Source organism: Bombina bombina, chromosome 7, assembly GCF_027579735.1.
Source record: "Bombina bombina isolate aBomBom1 chromosome 7, aBomBom1.pri, whole genome shotgun sequence".
Taxonomy (NCBI): Eukaryota; Metazoa; Chordata; class Amphibia; order Anura; family Bombinatoridae; genus Bombina; species Bombina bombina.
In genome coordinates this window covers 285,266,444-285,290,677 of record NC_069505.1, presented here as the reverse complement: position 1 = coordinate 285,290,677, position 24,234 = coordinate 285,266,444, and the positions used below count along the sequence as shown (strand labels likewise).

The following is a 24,234-nucleotide window of genomic DNA, read 5'->3' as shown; positions in this document are numbered from 1 at the left end:
TATCAAATTCACTTTGAGCAGCGCCGTCCTCATGCTTTTCTCGTGCAGTTTTCTATACTCTCCACTGCACATTCAGCGTTGGTTGTATTATTTTTTAAGTCCAGGTATGTTTTTCTCATGCTGCAGTCTCACTCTCTCTAGTATGTGCATGACAGCATCAGCCAAACATACCTGTCCTTATAATATAAATATCTTATTGTTAGAGGACCGCTCATGCTGCAGTCTCACTCTCTAGTATGTGCATGACAGCATCAGCCAAACATACCTGTCCTTCAGTGACGTGCAGTGACGTCAGAGGCTGATGAGGCAGTGGCTAGGATACGCCTTCATTCTTTAGATATCCTTTGTTGAAGAAATAGCAATGCACATTGGTGAGCCAATCACATGAGTTATCTATGTGCAGCCACCGATCAGCAGCTACTGAGCATATTTAGATATGATTTTCAACAAAGGACATCAAAAGAATGAAGAAAATTAGATATTAGATGTAAATTGGAAAGTTATTTAAATTTGCATATGGGTTTCATGTCCCTTTAAATGGTGTCTTGGAAAACTGGTCAACTTAGTAAACATCTGATTTTAGTCTAAAAGGATTGTAACAGAAACTCTTGCCAGATAACACAATGCTTGCTCTGATTATGAGATCTAGAAATCCATGCCCATTAAAATATGTTTAAAACATACTTTTTACTTTAATGCTGCAAATTATGCTTATAGATTCCTTCATTACATAAGGGATGAGAGTCAGAGGGGGAGGAAGAGAGACAGAGAGAGAAAGAGACAATGGGGGAGAACAACACATAAGGAGAGAGATGGATAGATAGCTAGAGAGAGACACACACACACAAGGGGGGGGGGGACCACTGCATTTTAAAGTAATAAAACAGCAGAGCTACAGAGAGTTGAGAAAATGAGACTATAATTTAGTGTGAAGTACAGAGGCAAGCTGCTAAGTTAGTGGGTGTAAAGTTTGAGTAAACAAAATACAAAAACGACCCTGCTGTAAAAGAGTAAACAAACACTAAACCACATTCATTAAATTATCATTTTCACTAACAGATCCCTTTCAGTAAAATCTTACTTTAATAAGATGTGGGTGAAACAGTGCTCTCTGTGCCTCTCTCTTCCTGCTCTGTAAGGATTCAGGAAGTGACAGTGGTACATTCCACTGCACTTAGAGGGGAAGAACAGAACTCTCTTTTTCACTTTAGCAAAGCTAGCAGGTTCACAGGACAGCAACAAAATATATGAAAGTTGTTTTTTTCCGTTTTTGTTTTGTTTTATATGATTTAACATCCAGCCCCAACCCTATGTTCCACTTACTAATGGCCCTCGCTGGATTGGTTCAGCCCAAATAGGACTGCCTCAAATAAGCAGTTAATGGGCCATGCAATGATCTTAACCACTTGCATCCAGTAGATGGCGCAGCATGTTGTGTAATGGTGGGCAGATCTGCTTGTGCCTCTCCATTGCACAACATATAGCTGTGAGAAAAAAAAATGCTGGGGGAAAAAAATTACAATTTTTTTTTAAAGCCAATAAAAAAATATATATTTTTGCCCATATGAGAGGTGAAGCACTGCCTCACCTGCCTCTAGTGACTGCACATCACTGCTGTCCTTATAATATAAATATCTTATTGTTAGAGGACCGCTCATGCTGCAGTCTCACTCTCTAGTATGTGCATGACAGCATCAGCCAAACATACCTGTCCTTATAATATAAATATCTTATTGTTAGAGGACCGCTCATGCTGCAGTCTCACTCTCTAGTATGTGCATGACAGCACCAGCCAAACATACCTGTCCTTATAATATAAATATCTTATTGTTAGAGGACCGCTCATGCTGCAGTCTCACTCTCTAGTATGTGCATGACAGCATCAGCTAAACATACCTGTCCTTATAATATAAATATCTTATTGTTAGAGGACCGCTCATGCTGCAGTCTCACTCTCTAGTATGTGCATGACAGCACCAGCCAAACATACCTGTCCTTATAATATAAATATCTTATTGTTAGAGGACCGCTCATGCTGCAGTCTCACTCTCTCTAGTATGTGCATGACAGCATCAGCTAAACATACCTGTCCTTATAATATAAATATCTTATTGTTAGAGGACCGCTCATGCTGCAGTCTCACTCTCTAGTATGTGCATGACAGCATCAGCTAAACATACCTGTCCTTATAATATAAATATCTTATTGTTAGAGGACCGCTCATGCTGTTTAATAAATAACATAATTAAGAAGTAGCTATAGCTAATAAAAATACAATGCAATTCTAACACTTCATTAAAATGTATAGAATTCTTTTTATACCAATTATATTTGTTTATGGTCACCTGTATATGTGACAGATATCATCCAATCACAGACTATGGGGCATATGTTGTATCAAGCTCCGAATGGAGCTTGATGCCCCGTGTTTCTGGCGAGCCTGCAGGCTCACCAGAAACAGCAGTTATGAAGCAGCGGTCACAAAGACCGCTGCTCCATAACCTGTCCGCCTGCTCTGAGCAGGCGGACAAAACTCGCAACAATACAACCCGATCGAGTTGATTAACACCCCCCTGCTGGCGTCCTATAGTCCGCGAGTATGCAGGGGGCGGCGTTGCACCAGCGGCTCTTGTGAGCTGCTGGTGCAATGCTGAATAGGTCGAGCGTATTGCTCGCCGTATTCAGCGAGGTCTGTCGGACCTGATCCGCTATGTCGGATCAGGTCCGCCAGACCTTGATAAATATGCCCTATATGTATACCCTGTGAGCTTCTGCACATGCTCAGGAAGTTGTTACATAAAAAGACTGTAAATTAAATGTATATAAATGAAGTAAATTATTAAATGTATATATTTAAAAGGACATGAATCAATGTTTCTTCCACGATTCATATAGATAATAAAATTTTAATTAAATAACTTTCAAAATAACGTATATTATTTGATTATCTTCCTTCTCTTATCATTTGTTGAAATGTTTTTCTAGGCAAGCTTTGGAGCAGCAGAGAAGCTATTTTCTCGCTGTTGATTGGTGGCTGCACAGTGCATATACATATATTTCAATTTTGATTGGCTCAACCAGGTGTTTTGTTAGAAATTATTTGTGCATTGCTGCTCCTTCAATAAATGATACCAAGAGAATGAAATTAATTAGAAAATCAAAGTAAATGCTAAATGTTTGGAAAATGATATCCTCTATCTGAATCAGGCAAAATATTTTGTTTTCTTTTCATGTCCCCTTAACTTTCCAATTATCTGATCTAGCTGATTCAGAATCAGAAAACTTTATTTTCACTTTATAGTCCATTTCAATGTATAACAGATAAGCAAAGACTACTGTACTAACTTTACAAAAAAAAAAACAATTTATTTGTTACATAACTAAATTTTACATTCATATAAAACAACAATAACCTGTGAATTTATATATATATATATATTTCTATTAATCTATCCATATCTATAATATAACTTTTTAAAACTAAAAAAATCCGCGGTAAAGGTCAGGCACTGTCATTCATTTCCAATAGCTCCGCTGGTATTCTTTGGATGTATCTGATGCAAAATGTAAGAAATCCTTAGTTTCAAATAAAGTCAGTATAGTTTATCAATAACCAAAAATATGTTTTTATTTTATTTCTAGGTATTATGATTGCAGGGCCATTTTAAAAAAGAAAATGTCATTGATGCACTCCACAAAGAGAGTGCGTTTTAACAGTTGGGAGATGGAGATGCGGGACAAGCTTCTTGAAGAGGCTGTTGTCACTGGAGAAGGAAGTGTCACTGGAGAAGGAAGCTCAAGTAGGAGAGACGAATCTGTCAGGGAAAAGAGAGCTGGTGAGTAAAATTAAATATATGATTACTTTGATTACTTTGCATGGGTGTGGAAATAAAAACCAAAAAAAAAAGGGAATAAAGTGGAATACAAGACAATCGATTTATCCTTCAGCTATTACAATTTCCCTTTTTTTTTTTTTTAAAACAAATAAAGAAAGACCCATATCTGTAAGGCCAAAAAATCATGTATGACGGGAGTTGCATTCTAGGCAGCATATATAGTTACATAAACATATTTCATAACTCAATTTCCATCATCCACATACATTTCTTGTGTATGTGAATTGTGAATGTGAAAGATGGAATATTAATGCATCTGTCATAGTTGTATATGAGAGAATCAAAATCACACTTTTTATTAGTCTGGTGAGGTAACTTGATTGTCAAAATGCCATGACTACAAAAGCCTGTTCAAAGATACAAATGTTCAAATCCCAGCAGGGCCAACTCAGCCCTTAATCCTTCTGATGTCGCTCAAATGAGTACCATTACATTTCTTAATAATAACAACTAAAACTATTCAACTGCCGATTTTTTTAAATTTTGAGAGCGAGCGCTGAAAATGACCTTCAAGACTTTGAGTACCACTGTGAGAAAGGCGCTATATAAATAATAATTATATATATATATCATCCTTCTCCCTCACCATGGCCCTTCTTTTGTGTTCCCCTCACTCCCCTATGCCCCTTCATTTGTTGTTCCTCTATATCCTTTTTCCTCATGTCATCTTTCTTCTCTTTCCCTCCCAAGGCCCTTTTTTTTTTCTTTCCCTACCTCACCAATACCTGAATTTTATACGCTGTGGCCTTTGCATCCTTTTTTCTGTAATGTGACTTCAAATATTTAAAATATAAAAAATCGACCATGACATTAAATGCCTATTATGGTCTGTTGACAAGATTTTCTATATATATTTCACTACCTGGCCTGTATAGGGTTTTTTTTACATTATGATTCATTCATCACTAACAACTTTTGTCCACTAATACACGTGTTAGACTTACCTGTCTCTTATCCTTGATGTTTTCCAGATCAACGAAAATACTCTGCAGGCCGATCATCAGCCCCAAGCACGTCTCAGCCAAGTTCTGGTAAGTACCTAAATAAGGAATACAAAGTAGGTTTTAGAATAAAAAAAATGGATTGAAGATTAGATTTCTACTCCCAGAGTATTACATTCAAATAGTAGTACCCTGTCCCAGTTCCCTAGCCCATCACTAATAACTATTGTTCACTAATACACGTGTTAGACTTACCTGTCTATTATCCTTGATGTTTTCCAGATCACCGAAAAAAATCTGCAGGGCGATCATCAGCCCCAAGCACTGATCAGCCTAGTTCTGGTAAGTATCTAAATAAGGAATACAAGTAGGTTGTAGAACAAAAAAAATGGATTGAAGATTAGATTTCTACTCCCAGAGTATTACTTTCAAATAGTACCCTGTCCCAGTTCCCTAGCCCATCACTAATAACTATTGTTCACTAATACACGTGTTAGACTTACCTGTCTCTTATCCTTGATGTTTTCCAGATCACCGAAAACACTCTGCAGGGCGATCAGCCCCAAGCACGCCTCAGCCTAGTTCTGGTGGTAAGTACCTAAATAAGAAATACAAACATAGGTTTTAGAAAAAAAAAACATGTATTGAAGATTAGATTTTTACTCACAGAGTATTACATTCAAAATGTATCCTGTCCCAGTTCACTAGCCCTGTTACCTTTTTCTTGGAAAGTTACTTTCCATGATCAAGTGTTGTGCTTCAAGATATAATGAACCAAACATTTTTCTTTCATGATTTCATACTAGAATCTGCTAGAACAGCAAATGAACCTACTTAATTACAGTATTTGATAATCAATTTTTCTTTGTTTTCTAATATTATCTTTGTTTTAGAAAGCAATAATGTAAGCCTGGTCCCCGTTTTTTTTTTTCTCTTTCCAACCCATGCATAGTGGCATTGTGCTTGCTTACATTCTTGATTTATAAAATAACAATAATAAGAAGACAACAAAACAAATGTTATGATAGGACTATACATTTATAATGCTGCTTTATATTTCCTGCTCTTTCAAAATATTGAAAGTCAAATATTTGTTTAATTATCCATTGTATTGCGATTTTAATATAATGACTTTCATCAGCCTGATAAGGATTCTGCCGGCCATCCACTTGTTGCGACTATCAGCTGACCATTCTCTGCTAAATGTATGGCACACTATTTACCTTTTCATTAAATATTTTTTTTTTTAATGCTTTACCATTTTTTAAAAAAAATAATAATATTCAAAATAAATATTGATGTCTTCACACAAACTTATTATCTATAATTTAGTATACCTTGGCTTGTGCTGATTTTATTCTATATTTAACAGTGTTAGTAACTCGGATTCGGATCCCACCAGTAGCAGCCTTCGGAAGTGGAGAGATGCCCACTACTCCTCCACGTAAGTTATAACAAACTGAAAATATAAACAAAAAGACAGGCAAAAATTATCTTGACATTTTATGTAATTAAGCCTTTACTATATCAAAAATAATCAGCTACAAATGATTTATAACGCAATTTTTCTACAAATAAATTTATTAAAGGGATACTAAATAAAAAAAAAAATATTTCATGATTCAGATAGAGCATGAGATTTTAAGCACCTTTCTAATTTACTCCTACTATCAATTTGTCTTTGTTCTCATGCTATCTTGATTTGAAAAAGCAGTACTGTAAGCTTTAGAGCCGGACCATTTTTTGTTCAGCACCTGGGTAGCACTTTCTGATTTGTGGCTAAATGTAGCAAACCAATCAGCAAGCTCTACCAAGGTGCTGAACTAAAAATGGGCCGGCTCCTAACCTTTTATTAATGCTTTTTCAAATCAAGATAACATGAGAACAAAGAAAAATTGATAATAATAGGAGTAAATTAGAAAGTGGCTTAAAATTGCATGTTCTATCATAATCATGAAAGAAAAGATGTGGGGTTAGTATCCCTTTAATTGAATATAACTTTTATTTAGATTTGACAGAGAGATAAAATCGGTCCACCCTGGATATTAAAATATATTTGAGCGAATAATGTATAATAAAAGTTTGTGGATAGTCTGTTGCTATATTTTTCTTAGATATTATGGAAGAAATCTTTTAGCGAGAGTCTTTCTATGTCTGTACAACATGTCGACAAATACATTGGTTTTCATACAACAAAATAATATTTGATTACTGTTTCATCTATTTCAGAACTACGCGGCATTTCTTCAGGTGGAAGCCATAGCAGTCAACTGCATTCACCTGTTCTTTGTGTAGAGGGAAGTCCTGTTGTAAATATTCAAGCAACATGCTTTTCACCATCGTCATCTGTCATCGTTGACCAAACATCAACAGAAGACCATGCCCCCATTGTGGATGAGCAGACAGCCCAGACTCAAGCACCTCAACTGGAAGAACAACATCGGTATAGCCGGACGGAAGAATTACTTCTGGAAAATTTACTGGCAACAAAAAAATTAACAAAAGCGGTCAACAATATGAGAAAAGATGTCCATAGACACATAGACAGGGCATTAGCCCGTGTCAACAGAGATCAGAGGCAAGCAATTGATCAAATGCACAAATCCATTTTGGATGCAATTTATCTGAATCTACACAATGTTTCCTGACCTGAAACATAGATAGAACTTTATTATATAACTTAATTTTATGACTCAAACTTGTGATACTTATATTATTTTACAAAGTTTAAAAATTGAAAGTTACATTAAAAACCTTCTTTATGAGCAGCACTCCATGCCGGTTTAATAAAAATTATTTTGAAGTAAACATGTATTTATAATTCTTACCCGTGAACTCCTTGTAGCATCCTCTTTTTTAAGGTCTGTCTCCTCCCTCAAAGTCAAGTCTACAGTTTTTCTTTAGAATTCTATGAAAAACATGAGAAAGAAACACAGAATATTTTATTAATAAATGTAAATAAATGATGGAATGTGGATTAAGTGGTAAATTTAAAAGTCACTCACTTGTTTGTGCCTCTGTGCAAAGCATTACTATTATTGTTTTTTTTTTCTTATGAGGAGCGGACTTCCAGAATGACAACACTGTCCTAGAGATTAACCGTATTTTTTTGCGTATGGTAGCAGCTGGCTGATTGTTCAATCTATATTTTTTTGTATCACTAATATTTTTTCTTACTGCACAAAAATATTATTCTTAGTTGTAATTCAATGTTTTTTTTCTTAAAAATTAAGACAATAATTTTGGATAACAGTCTCCAAAACTCCCACTAACTAATAAAAAAAATTGTGGCTTAACTTGAACTGTAACTAATGTGTGACAATGCTTACAACAGAAACTTTTCGTGTAACGTGTAAATATGTGTTAACAATTGTAAAATTAGGATGAAGGTGCACTTATTAATTATAAACGATTTAAAAAAAAATGGATACACTAGTACAAATGCTTGAGCAAGCTTGTTTAGGGCGGCTAAATCAATATCTAAAAAAATAACGAAAAATATAAAGAAAGTCAATAGAAAGTTGAAATTGTAATAAAATCAACCATCACACCCTTGGGAAGTAAAATCGCTGTCAAATAGAAATTTATTTTTAGGGTATCCATTCTATGACAAATCATCACATAACATTTCAATGTTTATTATGAAATATTTAAGGTTGAAGGTCACATGACATTACCTTCAAATTACTAATATAAATCAAAATAATGGGATTTTTGGGCCTTAGCTTTTAAGTTTAAATTATTTGGAATTTGTTTTACATTTTGGATGGATACCCTGCTGTAGTGGGAATAAAATATATTATGTCTCAAAGAGGGGTAGAAAATTTTGAATTTGTGAAGTTACTTTATTGATGACCTCTAGCAAACTAAAAAATATCATCCAAATAAGAGATCTTTTGCTTTAGGAGCCATGATGATTGATTTGTCATGTAATGACAACCAGCAAAGCCGGATTAGCCTAACGGGATACCAGTAAATGTATTGTTGGGCGGGAGCAGATATGGCTAGAAAAGCTAGAATTTAAAGTGCTGATTAATGGATGTAATTGGGCTTTACAGTGCATATAGCAAGAATATGTTGAAAAAATTAATGAAAAAATTATATACTATAATTTTGAAAAAAAATATTTTGGGGAAGGAGTATCACAGTAATCTCACCTTTGTGAAAAATTGCATGTGTGCATTATACTGAGTGGACGGAAAATAGGGCTGTTCGCCCAATTTTCCAGGGATGATTTTAATTCCCAGTCCAGTACTGACTGGCACACTGCACAAGTGGGTCAGCAGGAGATTATATGATCCACTTTTTAATCTGAATCAAAGCTGAGAGCTGGGTAACCCAGCTTTGGAAGATTTATTTTTAAAAATGTCATCTGCTCCAGGAGATGGGGGGACAACTGTGCACAATGAAAATACACGTTCACTGTGGACGCTGGTTGGGGGACAGGAAAGTAGCTCTTGGGCTACTACAGACAGGACAGGCCACAAATACCTCTTTTCATCCCAAAATGTCAAGGGATCAGTACTGGGGGACAGGGGAGGTTGAGATAGGTAAAGCTTAACCGTGTCGGCAGCATTGCTCTCTTTCATCGGGGGATCTCTAATGTCTCCAACCAATGTGCCCAGTGTATCAGCCCAAAAAGTAGCTGCTGTGGTGGGACGAGGACAAGCAGCAGTGCTAGAGCTTTTGGGTGACAGAGTCTCACTATCAGACTCTGTCATCTCTTCATCTTCCTCTACAGGTGACATTTTTTCTTGTCTATCACGCACCCTCTGTATCAATTTGTCCCGCCATGAGGTCAAGGTATTTGTACGGAGTGCTATCTTTCCCTTTACTCTAGGATCACAAAGTGTGGCTAGCATATAGTGAGGGCTACTGTCGATGCACTCTTTTACGCGCCGAGTCAGTTGCTCCTTCAACCTCCTTACAAGGGCAGCAACATCATCATGAAGATTACCACCAGGCAATACTTCCCTATTAGTAAGGAAATTATCTAATAGGTTAGAGAGGTGAGTGAAGAGGGGAATGACTTGTGCCAGGCTAGCGTTCTCTTGACTTAAATTTTCTGTCACCGCCCGAAAAGGTGTGAGGACTGCTACTACCTGTTCAATCAAGGCCCAGTCATCCCTGCCCAGTGGTCTGTCAACGCCAATGGAATGTTTGTATGCCATTGCATGGATTGCCTTTTGCTGTTCAAATATACGCTCCAGCATATCTAATGTGGAGTTCCATCTAGTACTCACATCTTGTTTGAGCCGGTGCTCTGCAAGTCCAAAATTTTTCTGTTCCTGCCTAAGGAGATGGCTATCTTTGACACTATGATGGAAGTGGCCAGCTATTTTTCGGCAACACTCAAAAAGTTTTGCCAACCTTCCAGTATCGTGATCGAGGGCAAACTTAACAACAAGATGCAGTACATGTGCCGAACAGCGTATACCCACAAACCCGCCATCCCGTAGCGCCTTTAGCATATTGGCTGCCGCATCGGTGACAACAAAACCCATTTGTGCCTTTGTCCCTGCCTGCTCTCCTAGCCACTGAGCCACCATATTACTCAGTACATGTCGGATGTTCTATGAGGTGTGCTGATGATCCATCACCTCAGCATGCAGGAGAAAGGAGCGGTACCCCTTGGCTACTGCACCAGTCACTGAGTCTGAGGTTTTTGAGCCTGAACTTTTGGCTGATATAACTGGTGGTGACACATTTGGCAGCCACCAATGTGCCGTCAAAGACAGGAAGGCATGTTGGTCACTAGGAGCACTCCATAGGTCAGTGGTGAAGTGCACTGACTGTCCAGCAGCCTTTACCAGCTCCTCCTTCAAAACAACAACGCATGATCTGTAAAGTGAGGGAATTACAGATCTACTGAATGTGGTACGAGAAGGAACTTTATAATGGGGTACAACTGCCTCCATAAGTTGTTTAAAGGGGTCCCCTTCCACCATATTTAAAGGAACCCCTCCAACCGCTATGAGCTGGCCAATGAGGCGTGTAATTTTTTCGCACCTGCTGTCTTGACATGCGACTGGAATGTACACCAAATTGCTCCATTGTGGGCTGGGTGGATTTCATGGGATGTTGGCTGACACTGATAGCAGCTGCACCAGAAGAGGCATGATCACCATGCCCCTTGTGATTCCTACTGGTGGTGACTGTGACACTGCTAGTAGTAATTCCCCTAGTAGTGCTGGCTGGAGCAGAGACACCACTTTCTTCCCTTAACACCACTGGCTTGTGATGGGTGCGAAGGTGTTGGTTCATTCCTGAATTGGTCAGATGCCCCAACACTCTACCCCGGCTGACTTCCCTACCACACAATTTGCATTTGGCTTGGTGACCATCACCAATAGCCTCAAAATGCTGCCACACTTGTGCACGACGGGTACCTTTGCCACTGTGCAGTGAAGAATCTTTTGTGACAGTTTCTTTGGCCGCACATGCTGTAGCAACTTCTTTTCTTTTTGTTATTTCATGGCCTTCTCTCTGTGATGTAACAGGAGGAGGCCTAAACATTGAAGGGATGGCGGGAATGGAGGAGGTTAGTGGCCTACCAGTAGTGGCGGGTGCACTAACTACAATCTGGCTGGGAGACTCAACAGAAGCTATTGGAGAGCTCAGTGACACTCGTGGTGACGATGTTGGAGACGGAGAGGAATACAGATCTATAGAATACTGTGAATGATGGGTAGGTGAATAGTGAATTTGATCATCTGGTTCAAAATTATGAGATGATGCTGATTCATCCATGTCAGTAAACATGGATTTATCACTAGCGACATATGTTGGGGAGCCCTCTTCTCCCTGGTGACTACTGGTGCCCTCTTCACATATATCAATAGCAGATGGGCTATCAGTAATGTTGGCACTGGCAGTAGCAGTGGTGGTGGCAGCAGTATCAGCATGAGAAATTTTGTCTTCCTCATACTCAAATACTTCACGTTTGGGCTGCTTAAATGAATGTTCACTGGAAAAAGCCTGCGTTGGTACTGTTTGGCTTCTACTGTAAAACATTTTAGTTGGCAACACGGTACTAGAACTGGACATAGCATAGGTGGTGACACAACTGGCACTAGTGATTGTACTAGTTGTTTTGGGGGGAAGATCCGGAAAATTAAGACGCCGACGAAATGCGGACTGCTTCCTGGTCTCAGAGGAGGACCTATCAACCCTGCTAGAGGATTGTGACCTTGAATTTTTACTTACAGCCCTTTGAAATTTAGAGGGTGGACTCAGATGACTACTAGTACTACCGCTAGTGAGTCTACGAGTGCTTTGACTACTGCTGCTGCTAGCTCTGCTTGAACCAGTAAACTTTACCTGAGGCTGCTTCATTTGCCTCTCCTTTGTAGTATCAGGTCTATTGTGAGACCTAAATGAGGTTTCACGTGTGGAGGGTGGATGAGAAATGTCTGTGCCTGGCAATGAGGATGTGGATTCTGTGGAAGGATTTGACACAGACAGTAACGGTACACATGTAGTGTCACTGGTGGTTACTGTGACACTGCTACTGGTTGTTTGAGGAACATGAGGTGGGGGAGGACTATCCATTATAAATAGGTCAGAGCTTTCCAAACTTTTCATGTTGGTGACACACTTTTTAGACCTAAATCATTTCGCGACACGGTAATTAATTCAGTTGTACTAGCAAAAAGGAGGTTAAACTAACTTGTTTTAAAATATACGGACACATACATAAATTATGTAATAATAATATGTATTTACAAGTAACAGTATGTATGTGCAAGAATTAAAAAAAAAGTTTAATAACACCAATAGCTACTTACTATTTTAATGGGATGTATGAGGTTGATGGGATGAACACAGTTTCTGAATATTTGGTGGAATATTAGATAAAGACACTTGCATTTCATCATCAAGCATTTTTAAGCTTCCCCTTCCTATCCATATATCAAGAGCAGGAGCAGCAATGCACTACTGGGAGCTAGCTGCAAAAAAACCCCTCTGACTTCAGCTCAGCATTTAAGCTGCCGCCCTCAGAGTTCCGTGAGCCCTACTGACTACTGCCCATGCTGCAAACACACTGCTGTCCCACTCACTGACTACACGTGCAGTCACATGCCAATTAAGGAGACTACACGTGCAGTCAGGAGCCAATGTCCCGCCAAAGCCGCCAATGGGAATAGTTTCAGTTCCCACTGAGCTGCGCCAATTGGTTAAGATGATCTGTGACCCACTAGGTATCAATCATGTGTCAACCATGTGATATGCGTAGCAGGCAGACGGAGAGTCAGAAACCAAAAAAAAAAAAAATGTAAAAATTAAATTTAAAAAAAAATTGTGCTGAAGCAGGGACACACCTACACACTGCTGCCGACACACTAGTGTGTCCCGACACACAGTTTGGAAAGCACTGAAATAGGTAGTTGTATATATATATTTAAAAAATAAAAATTTAAAAAATAAATAATACTAATTATTTTAATAGTATAGATTTAGCCAATAATAGAGATTGGATAATGTGTCTAGTTCTGATGATGCTGATGTGTTCCAAAAAAAAAAAAAAATAACTAAAGGACAAGTGTGCCTGCTGTAATGTAATATAGGAAGACAGCAAAGCAAATAAAGATAGAACTCTGATAAATTAAACAGACAAAAAAAATGAAATTAAATTGTGTGTGGATATATATCAAAAATGATGACTAGTATACATACACACACACCAAAAAAAATCCTATGCAAAAATAAAAAATGTGCCTGTAATGTTATATACGTTTACAGCGCAGAAAATAAATTATACTACAGTTAAACAAACAAAAAAAAAAATTAATTAAATTCTGTGTGGGGATATCTATCTACAAATGAATAGTATACATACACACACACACACACACAAAACAAATAATAGATTTATCCACAAAGAGTAAATAAGGGTGATGTCTGTGTCTTTTGCTGATGTGTTCAAAAATAAAAAAAATGCTATCATCATTCAGCAACCAACCTGTGTGCCTGTTATCTAACTTTAAAGTTTAAGACAGCACACACACACACAGCAAATAACTAAATCTCTGTCTTAAACAAAAAAAAAAAAATAATAATTGCAGTGAGCTCAGCTCAGCTCATTACAGATAGAACTCCAAAAAGTCACACAACACAATCAATAGAATAGTACACAATTAGAATATTTATTTTTAACTAACTATACTAACTAACTAGTACTCTAGTGAGAAGTTTTAAATAATAACAATCAATTATTAATGAAAGAACTATAAGATAAGGAAATATAATATATTTGACTGTTGTTAAACTTTCTCCTCTCCCTTGAGTCACAATTTCAGCCAAAAATAATAATATAATAAGCACAAATACGCAGACCAGTTAATCTCTAGGACACTGTGCCTTCTTCTCTTCTTCTGTAACTGTTCAACTTCACAACAAGTTCAGGGATTGTCTTCTGCTGCAATGCTGACACCAGAATGGAAGTCTGATAATGTCTGCCTTCTGATTAACACAACAGCACAGATAAGCACAGCCCTTGAGGAAAAGCTAGCACATTGCACTGCGTGTGACAGTAATCCAAGCCACAAAATTATAATAATATTAATTATTGGACCAGAAAACTATCACTGTGACAGAATCCAACCCCCCCAAAAAAATGAATGATCTGATTGGACAAGAAAATATATGACACTACACTCATTTTAATAAACTAATCAATTCGAATCGATTCGTTGTCACTCGTTATTACTACTAGTATACCATGATAGTCCAAAAACCAAAATAAATATTTTATATTTTCATTTGTTCAATAAATAATTACATAATCATTCAGATCTCACTTTCTTCTAACTATTTTGTGGTTCTTTGGATTTAATAATAAGATTTATTTGAAGAAATCATTTGAAAACTGCGCCACGCGCACGTCCGAATGAAAACGAATATATCGGAACGAATCGAATTTTTCAGAACAAATGCATTCGGATTAGTAGTTACGTAACGATACGTCACGTGTAACTAAAAATCGAACTGCGTCACATGTAAAATTGTAAATAAAATAATCAATGCGCCACACACATCCGAATCACAACGAATACGTCCGAACGATTCAAAGATTTCGGAACAAATTCATTCGGATTAGTTTTTTTCGGAAACCATTTCATTCGGATAGTCGATTCGGCCCGAAGCTCCGAATTCTACAAAATTCAGACGAATTTGAATTCGGTACGAAACGAATCGCACATGTCTAGTTTTTGAAGACCTGACATCCATCCTCAATGAAGCCGGGAGAAGTCTTCATCCAAGCGGCAAGATGTGGTCCTCCAGACGCGGAGCGGCTCCATCTTCAAGACATCCGGCGCGGAGCATCCTCTTCTGATGACGGCTACTGTAGAATGAAGGTTCCTTTAAGGGACGTCATCCAAGATGTCGTCCCTTGAATTCCGATTGACTGATAGAATTCGTTGAGGATGGATGTCGTTGAGGATGGATGTTGGGTCTTCAAAAACTGTAAGAGGATCTTCGGGATTTAGTGTTAGGTTTTTTTAAGGGTTTATTGGCTGGGTTTTATTTTTAGCTTAGGGTTTAGGCGGAAAAAGAGCTAAATGCCCATACAAATGCCCTTTTCAGGGCAATGGGGAGCTTAGGTTTTTTTAGTTAGGATTTTATTTGGGGAGTTTGGTTGTGTGGGTGGTGAGTTTTACTGTTGGGGGGTTGTTTGTATTTTTTTTACAGGTAAAAGAGCTGATTTCTTTGGGGCAGTGCCCCACAAATGGCCCTTTTAAGGGCTATTGGCAGTTTAGTTTAGGCTAGGGTTTTTTTATTTTTATTTTGGGGGGCTTTTTATTTTGATAGGGCTATTAGATTAGGTGTAATTAGTTTAAATATTTGATCATTTCTTTTTTAGGGCATTTAGCTCTTTTTCCACCCAAACCCTAAGCTAAAAATAAAACCCACCCAATAAACCCTTTAAAAAAACCTAACACTAAACCCCGAAGATCCTCTTACAGTTTTTGAAGACCCGACATCCATCCTCAACGACATCCATCCTCAACGAATTCTATCAGCCAATCGGAATTCAAGGGACGCCATCTTGGATGACGTCCCTTAAAGGAACCTTCATTCTACAGTAGCTGTCGTCAGAAGAGGATGCTCAGCTCCGGATGTCTTGAAGATGGAGCCGCTCCGCGTCTGGAGGACCACATCTTGCCGCTTGGATGAAGACTTCTCCCGGTTTCATTGAGGATGGATGTCGGGTCTTCAAAAACTGTAAGTGGCAGTTTAGTTTAGGCTAGGGGTTTTTTTATTTTGGGGGGGATTTTTTATTTTATAGGGCTATTAGATTAGGTGTAATTAGTTTACATATTTGATCATTTCTTTTTTATTTTGTGTAATTTAGTGTTTGTTTTTTTTGTAATTTAGTTAATTGTATTTAATAAATGCAATATATTTAATTGTAGTGTAAGGTTAGGTGTTAGTGTAACTCAGGTTAGGTTTTATTTTATATGTAAATTTGTATTTAGTGTATGTTAGTAAATAGTGAATAACTATTTACTAACTAGTCTACCTAGTTAAAATAAATACAAACTTAGCTGTCAAATAAAAATAAAACCTAAGCTAGATACAATGTAACTATTAGTTATAATGTAGCTAGCTTAGGGTTTATTTTACAGGTAAGTATTTAGTTTTAAATTGGAATCATTTAGTTATTAATAGTAGGTTTTATTTAGATTTATTTTAATTACATTAAAGTCAGTGGGTGTTAGGGTTAGGGTTAGATTTAGGGTTAGGGGTTAATAACTTTAGTATAGTGGCGGCGACATTGGGGGCGGAAGATTAGGGGTTAATAAATGTAGGTAGGCAGCAGCAATGTTAGGGGTGACAGATTAGGGGTTAATGATATTAACTAGTGCGGCAGTTTAGGGGTTAATATGTTTATTATAGTGGCGGTGATGTCCGGAGCAGCAGATTGGGGTTAATAATATTATTTTAGTGTTTACAATGCGGGAGGGCCTCGGTTTAGGGCTTAATAGGTAGTTTATGGGTGTTAGTGTACTTTTTAGCACTTTAGTTATGAGTTTCATGTTACGGCTTTGTAGCGTAAAACTCATAACTACTGACTTTCAGTTTACGGTATGAATCTTGACAATATAGGGTGTACCGCTCACTTTTTGGGCTCCCAGGCAGACTCGTAATACTGGCGCAAAAGAAGTCCCATTGAAAAAGGAGTTTTTGAAAGCTGCAGTAGTTACGTTGCGTTACGGCCAAAAAAGTGTGCGGTGCCCCTAAAGACTCGTAATACCAGTGGTAGTAAAAAAGAGCCTTAACGCTGCTTTTTCACTCATACCGCAAAACTCGTAATCTAGCCGAATGTTTGCTGATAATGTTTAGAGATAATGTTTAGTGATAATGTTTTGTTATAAGGTTTTACTGATAATGTTTAGTGATAATGTTTAGTGATGATGTTTACTGATAATGTTTAGTGATAAGGTTTAGTGATAAGGTTTTATTGATAATCGGCTAGATTACGAGTTTTGTGGTAAGCTGAAAAGCAGCGTTAAGAGGTCCTAACGCTGCTTTTTTCACTACTGCTGCTATTACGAGTCTTGCAGGTTTAGGGGCACCGCACACTTTTTTGGCCTTACCGCAAACCGACTTACATAACTTTGTAAACCCTTTTTTCTATGGGACTTCCATAGCGCTGGTATTACGAGTTTGTCCTGGGAGGCCAAAAAGTGAGCGGTACAGCCTCTACCTCCAAGATCCGTAACGCATTTTAAAGTCAGTAGTTATGAGTTTTACACTACAACGCCATAGCATAAAACTCATAACTAAAGTGCTAAAAAGTACACTAACACCCATAAACTACCTATTAACCCCTAAACCGAACCTCCCGCATCGCAAACACTATAATAACATTTTTAACCCCTAATCTGCTGCTCCAGACATCGCCACCACTATAATAAACATATTAACCCCTAAACCGCCGCACTCCCGCCTCACAAACACTAGTTAAACATTATTAACCCCTAATCTGATGCCCCCAACATCACCGACACCTACCTACACTTATTGACCCCTAATCTGCCTCCCCCAACGTTGCAGCCACTATTCTAAATTTATTAACCACCAAAACCTAAGTCTAACCCTAACACCCCCTAACTTAAATATAAATCTAAATAAAATTACTATTATTAACTAAATTATTCCTATTTAAAACTAAATACTTACCTATAAAATAAACCCTAAGCTAGCTACAATATAACTAATAGTTACATTGTATCTAGCTTAGGGTTTATTTTTATTTTACAGGCAAGTTTGTATTTATTTTAACTAGGTAGAATAGTTACTAAATAGTTATTAACTATTTAATAACTACCTAGCTAAAATAAATACAAATTGACCTGTAAAATAAAACATAACCTAAGTTACAATAACACCAAACCTTACCTAATTAAATAAATTACCTACATTAAATACAATTAAATAAATTAAATTAAATTAGCTAAATCACAAAAAAGACAAACACTAAATTACAGAAAATAAAAAACAAATTACAGATCTTTAAACTAATTACACTTAATCTAATAGCCCTATCAAAATAAAAAAAGCCCCCTCAAAATAAAAAAAACCCTAGCCTAAACTAAACTACCAATAGCCTTTAAAAGGGCCTTTTGCAGGGCATTGCCCCAAAGAAATCAGCTCTTTTACCTGTAAAAAACATTTACAAACAACCCCCCAACAGTAAAACCCACCACCCACACAACCAACCCCCCAAATAAAAGCCTAACTAAAAAAACCTAAGCTCCCCATTGCCCTGAAAAGAGCATTGCCCTTAAAAGGGCATTTAGCTCTATTGCAGACCCAAAGCCCTAACCTAAAAAATAAACCCACGCAATACACCCTTAAAAAATCCTAACACTAACCCCTGAAGATTCACTTACCGGGAGACGTCTTCATCCAAGCGGCAAGAGGTCCTCAACGAAGCCGGTAGAAGTGGTCCTCCAGATGGGCATAAGTCTTCATCCAGACGGCATCTTCTATCTTCATCCTTCTGGCGCGGAGCAGGTCCATCTTCAAGACATCCGACACGGAGCATCCTCTTCTTCCGACGGACTAACGACGAATGAAGGTACCTTTAAATGATGTCATCCAAGATGGCGTCCCTTAGATTCCGATTGGCTGATAGAATTCTATCAGCCAATCGGAATTAAGGTAGAAAAAATCCTATTGGCTGATTGGATCAGCCAATAGGATTGAGCTCGCATTCTATTGGCTGTTCCAATTAGCCAATGGAATGCAAGCTCAATCCTATTGGCTGATTGGATCAGCCAATAGGATTTTTTCTACCTTAGTTCCGATTGGCTGTTAGAATTCTATCAGCCAATCGGAATCTAAGGGACACCATCTTGGATGACGTCATTTAAAGGTACCTTCATTCGTCGTTATTCCGTCGGAAGAAGAGGATGCTCCACGAAAGGATGGATGTCTTAAAGATCGACCCGCTCCACGCCGGAAGGATGAAGATAGAAGATGCCACCTGGATGAAGACTTCTACCCATCTGGAGGACCTCTATAATGTTTAGTGATAATGTTTACTGATAAGGTTTTACTGATAATGTTTACTAATACTGTTTAGTGATAAGGTTTAGTGATAAGGTTTTACTAATAATGTTTAGTGATAAGGTATTTACTGATAGTGTTTAGTGTTAATGTTTAGTGATAAGGTTTACTGATAATGTTTAGTGATAATGTTTAGTGATAATGTTTTACTGATAATGTTTAGTGATAATGTTTTACTGATAATGTTTAGTGATAATGTTTAGTGATAATGTTTACTGATAATCTTTACTGATAATGTTTACTGATAATGTTTAGTGATAATGTTTAGTGATAATGTTTTACTGATAATGTTTAGTGATAATGTTTAGTGTTAATATTTTTACTGATAAAGTTTGGTGATAATGTTTAGTGATAATGGTTTAGTTTTAATGTTTACTGATAATGTTTATTAGTAATGTGTTAACTTATAATGTTTAGTGATAATGTTTTGTGATAAGGTTTACTGATAAGGTTTAGTGATAATGTTTAGTGATAATGTTTACAGATAATGTTTACTGATAATGTTTAGTGATAATGTTTTACTGATAATGTTTAGTGATAATGTTTAACTGATAATGTTTAGTGATAAGGTTTACTGATAAGGTTTAGTGTTAATGTTTTTACTGATAATGTTTAGTGATAATGTTTAGTGATAAGGTATTACTGCTAATGATTAGCGATGTTTACTGATAATGTTTAGTGATAATGTTTTGTGATAAGGTTTACTGATAAGGTTTAGTGATAATGTTTACAGATAATGTTTACTGATAATGTTTAGTGATAATGTTTTACTGATAATGTTTAGTGATAATGCTTAACTGATAATGTTTAGTGATAAGGTTTACTGATAAGGTTTAGTGTTAATATTTTTACTGATAAAGTTTGGTGATAATGTTTAGTGATGATGGTTTAGTTTTAATGTTTACTGATAATGTTTAGTGATAATGTTTATTTGTAATGTGTTAACTTATAATGTTTAGTGATAATGTTTTGTGATAAGGTTTAGTGATAAGGTTTAGTGATAATGTTTACTGATAATGTTTACTGATAATGTTTAACTGATAATGTTTAGTGATAATGTTTAACTGATAATGTTTAGTGATAAGGTTTACTGATAAGGTTTAGTATTAATGTTTTTACTGATAATGTTTAGTGATAAGGTATTACTGCTAATTATTAGTGATGTTTAGTGATAAGGTTTACTGATAATGTTTAGTGATAATGTTTTACTGATAATGTTTAGTGATAATGTTTACTGATAATGTTTAGTGATAATGTTTTACTGATAATGTTTAGTGATAATGTTTAACTGATAATGTTTAGGGATAAGGTTTACTGATAATGTTTAGTGTTAATGTTTTTACTGATAATGTTTAGTGATAAGGTTTTACTGCTAAGGTTTAGTGATAATGTTTACTGAGTAACAAAAATCTGTTAACTTAAAAAACTTAAATTTAGCTAATCCCTTAAAGGTAGACCCTAACTCCCTGGGGGTCTGATAGAAGAAATACTGTATAATGTATAAGTTTGGAGATATCACTGATAAGCTATTGAAGGACCCCTCGGGGATCCACTTTGGATAAGCAATAACAGGATGTGTAAATAGTATTATAGACAAAACTTAGTATAGACAGTTAATAGATGTATTTTCAAAGTGTAAATATTGATTATTTAAATATACACAATAGTGGTCTTAGGAAAATAAAAACATATACCCAGGTTCTATAAAATATGTACAAAGTTTATTTTTATACATATACATATATATATATATATATATATATATATATATATAGTATATATATATACTCTTACGAAAACTAAGCATAAAAATAAAAATAAGATTAATATATATATATATATATATATATCCGGATATAATAAAATCAAATCAAATATCCTTGTAAAGGGTTAGGATTAAGTTTATAGTATCTTTTTGATTGCTGGTGGAATGGTGACAGTATTGCATAGGTAAATAAGATCACAGAATTAAATATGAAAAAATATATTAGTTACACATAAAAACTATTTGTGTGGGACCAAGTAGTAGTAGTAGTGATCATTTTTTACTGATGCTGTTTAGTGATAATGTTTTACTGATGATGTTTAGTGATAATGTTTAGTGATAATGTTTTACTGATGATGTTTAGTGATAATGTTTAGTGATAATGTTTTACTGATGATGTTTAGTGATAATGTTTAGTGATAATGTTTTACTGATGATGTTTAGTGATAATGTTTAACTAATAATGTTTAGTGATAATGTTTTACTGATAATGTTTAGTGATAATGTTTAACTGATGTTTAGTGATAATGTTTACTGATAAGGTTTAGTGTTAATGTTTTTACTGATAATGTTTAGTGATAAGGTTTTACTGCTAATGATTAGTGATGTTTAGTGATAATGTTTAGTGATAATGTTTTAGTGATAATGTTTAGTGATAATGTTTAGTGATAAGGTTTAGTGATAATGTTTAGTGATAAGGTTTAGTGATAATATTTTTAATGATAATGTTTAGTGATAAGGTTTTACTGCTAATGATTAGTGATGTTTAGTGATAGTGTTTAGTGACAAGGTTTAGTGATAATGTTTTATTGATAATGTTTAGTGATAATGTTTAGTGATAATGTTTAGTGATAAGGTTTAGTGATAATATTTTTAATGATAATGTTTTTACTGATAATGTTTAGTGATAATGTTTTACTGATAATGTTGACTGATAATCTTTACTGAAAATGTTTAGTGATAAGGTTTTTACTGATAGTGTTTAGTGATAATGTTTAGTGATACTGTTTAGTGATAATGTTTTACTGATAATGTTTACTGATAATGTTTAATGATAATGTTTAGCGATAATGTTTTACTGATAATTTTTAGTGATAATGTTTAGTGATAATGTTTAGTGGTAATGTTTGCTGATAATGTTTAGTGATAATGTTTTACTGATAATGTTTACTGATCATGTTTAGTGATAAGGTGTACTGATAATGTTTAGTGATAATGTTTACTGATCATGTTTAGTGATAATGTTTTACTGATGATGTTTTACTGATAATTATTATTATCAGGTATTTGAAGAGCGCCAACAGATTCTGCAGCGCTGATAATGTTTAGTGATAATGTTTTACTGATAATGTTTAGTGATAATGTTTAGTGATAATGATTAGTGATAATGTTTAGTGATAAGGTTTACTGATAAGGCTTAGTGATAATGTTTACTGATAATGTTTACTGATCATGTTTAGTGATAATGTTTACTGATCATGTTTAGTGATAATGTTTACTGATCATGTTTAGTGATAAGGTGTACTGATAATGTTTAGTGATAATGTTTACTGATCATGTTTAGTGATAATGTTTTACTGATGATGTTTAGTGATAAGGTTTTACTGATAATGTTTTACTGATAATGTTTACTGATAATATTTACTGATAAGGTTTAGTGATAATGTTTACTGATATTTACTGATAAGGTTTAGTGATTAAGTTTTTACTGATAGTGTTAACTGATAATGTTTTACTGATAATTATTATTATCAGGTATTTGTAGAGCGCCAACAGATTCCGCAGCGCTGATAATGTTTAGTGATAATGGTTTAGTGATAATGTTTTACTGATAATTATTATTATCAGGTATTTGAAGAGCGCCAACAGATTCTGCAGCGCTGATAATGTTTAGTGATAATGTTTTACTGATAATGTTTAGTGATAATGTTTAGTGATAATGATTAGTGATAATGTTTAGTGATAAGGTTTACTGATAAGGTTTAGTGATAATGTTTACTGATAATGTTTACTGATAATGTTTAGTGATAATGTTTTACTGATAATGTTTAGTGATAATGTTTAGTGATAATGATTAGTGATAATGTTTAGTGATAATAATTACTGATAAGGTTTAGTGATAATGTTTAGCGGTAATGTTTTACTGATAATGTTTAGTGATAATGTTTAGCGATTATGTTTTACTGATAATGTTTAGTGAAAATGTTTAGTGATCATGTTTAGTGATAATGTTTTACTGATCATGTTTAGTGATAATGTTTAGTGATAATGTTTACTGATAATGTTTTACTGATAATGTTTAGTGATAATGTTTAGTGATAATGTTTAGTGATAATGTTTACTGATAATGTTTTACTGATAATGTTTAGTGATAATGTTTAGTGATAATGTTTAGTGATAATGTTTACTGATAATGTTTAACTGATAATGTTTACTGATCATGTTTACTGATAATGTTTACTGATAATGTTTTACTGATAATGTTTAGTGATAATGTTTTACTGATCATGTTTACTCATAATGTTTTACTGATAATGTTTACTGATTTTTTAGTGATAATGTTTTACTGATGTTTAGTGAAAATGTTTTACTGATCATGTTTAGTGATAATGTTTAGTGATAATGTTTACTGATAATGTTTAGTGAAAATGTTTTACTGATCATGTTTAGTGATAATGTTTAGTGATAATGTTTAGTGATAATGGTTTACTGATAATGTTTAGTGATAATGTTTTACTGATAATGTTTACTGATAATGTTTTACTGATAATGTTTACTGATCATGTTTAATGATAATGTTTACTGATAATGTTGTACTGATAATGTTAAGTGATAATGTTTTACTGATAATGTTTTACTGATAATGTTTACTGATAATGTTTACTGATAGTGTTTACTGATAATGTTTACTGATAGTGTTTACTGATAATGTTTTACTGATAATGTTTACTGATAATGTTTTACTGATAATGTTTACTGATAGTGTTTACTGATAATGTTTAGTGATAATGTTTTACTGATAATGTTTTACTGATAATTTTTACTGATAATG

The 24,234-nt window shown here is 35.2% G+C and overlaps 1 long non-coding RNA gene across 1 annotated transcript; it reads right to left on the bottom strand.

Annotated features, from left to right (window-relative positions):
* Nucleotides 1–5,344: 5,344 nt before the first annotated feature.
* LOC128635866 (uncharacterized) lies at nucleotides 5,345–7,364 on the bottom strand. Its single transcript, XR_008398604.1, has 3 exons — nucleotides 7,118–7,364; nucleotides 6,175–6,296; nucleotides 5,345–5,435 (listed from the first exon to the last, which is right to left on the bottom strand). It is a non-coding gene; the product is annotated as an uncharacterized LOC128635866 (long non-coding RNA).
* Nucleotides 7,365–24,234: the final 16,870 nt, after the last annotated feature.